This window comes from Penaeus monodon, chromosome 21, assembly GCF_015228065.2.
Source record: "Penaeus monodon isolate SGIC_2016 chromosome 21, NSTDA_Pmon_1, whole genome shotgun sequence".
NCBI lineage: Eukaryota > Metazoa > Arthropoda > Malacostraca > Decapoda > Penaeidae > Penaeus > Penaeus monodon.
Genome location: NC_051406.1, coordinates 10,923,493 through 10,925,058, shown reverse-complemented (window position 1 = coordinate 10,925,058; position 1,566 = coordinate 10,923,493). Strand labels below are relative to the sequence as shown.

Here is a 1,566-nt window from a genome sequence, read left to right as displayed (position 1 = left end):
ATAATGGTTTTCTGTTGTGCTGAAAATATGAAAATGTTGATGAAACTAGTATCACTATTGCTGTGAACACTGCCAGTACCATCATCATATTCAATAGTAATAGCAAACGCAGCAGTATTAGTAGTATCTGATGTTGCTGTCGAAATAGTATATGCTAATGTGTGGTGAAGCGGTGTAGATTTGCATGAAAAGAAATATTGGCTTCAGAGCTCTTTTCTTCCTCCTTGATTCGGCAAAAGGCAGTCGACAAGCAATATGCCATGAGACTGTACCAGGGTCTCTACAATTTTGATGATTGGGACCCTTTTGCCCTGAAGATAGCACAGCTATGCCAATTTTCTTCCTCGTACTTTCTGTGAATTTCAACATCACTTGAACTTAATGTTCATTAGTCCGTCATTAGTGAATGCCAAATGTCTTATACGTTCGTCTGTAGATATTTATTGGATAGTTTGTCTGTCAAATGTTCCCTGAATTGTGGCCCTAAATTAGTGTTACTAGAGGCTAGCAAACTGGCCCTTGTTTTTAAAATAAAATATGTATATTATTAGCAGCAAAGAGACCATCAGGTCGAACTCATTCTGCAAAAAAATTATCTGATTACTTTCTTTCTCAGGAAATACTTGAACGTGAGTTTTGGTTTCTTTTAGTTCCTTTTAGTCTCCTTTTAGAAACCAAACCGAACCAAAGACTCAACGCTGATCTGAATTTAGAGATGCCAATGAACGCAAAGGCCATGGCAATCACTTTTTTGCATAGAAAGGACATTAAATTCTACTAATTTAGTGATAGAGTCTGTGATAACGTAATAAAGTAAATGCATCTAATTCCAGTTCCAGTTATGAGAAGGTCACAGCAATGTGCAATAATCTCAATGCAGATGCTTCGTGAAATAGCACTGTCATTGTTCTGCTTCCAAAATGTGATTAATGCATGCATCTCAACCTTTTGCAGTAGTAATGATGCAAATAACTTCGTCTCCTGACTAGATTTTATCCATTATGCAACCCATAATCACCGTCTGACATTACAGTACAAATTACCTGACATTTACTAAAACACTAAATTTTTTCTATCATGGCTATCATTTCTCTTTACTCCTCTGTGCTTAGTGGCTCCAGTAAAGACTAACATGAAAGATAGGATGCTAATATATCTACTAAGGTCGGTACTCGATTTATTTTAAAGACCATCTTACTACACGCTCTGCTTTTGTTCGTGTAAGACTGACCAGATGCCGCGGTCACTTGAGCCAAAGGGTGAGGATATAGCATTGCCTGGAGTCAGTTCTGGATGTGCTGAAGAAATTTCAAAGATCTCTCTTAGCTGGTCAAAACCTTCGTAGCTCCCTGCTATCCATAAAGTGCCTTGCTAGCTATTAGGATTATGTGCTGACAGCTAATAATTGTACGCTAAGAACTATATCTAATTAGTAGTTTAAACGGGCAATTATTCCTTTACCAGCTTGCCTCACCGGAAATTCTGGGAAAGGTCATGTTATACAGAATTCTTTTTGAACTTCTCTGGGATAAGTATTCTTTTTTTAAACCACCCGTTTCCCTTCCT

The 1,566-nt window shown here is 37.5% G+C and overlaps 1 protein-coding gene across 1 annotated transcript in view; it reads left to right on the top strand.

Annotated features, from left to right (window-relative positions):
* The window catches only part of LOC119586699, a 12,709-nt gene that overhangs the window by 10,588 nt on the left and 555 nt on the right, over nucleotides 1-1,566 (top strand). The window lies entirely within an intron of this gene.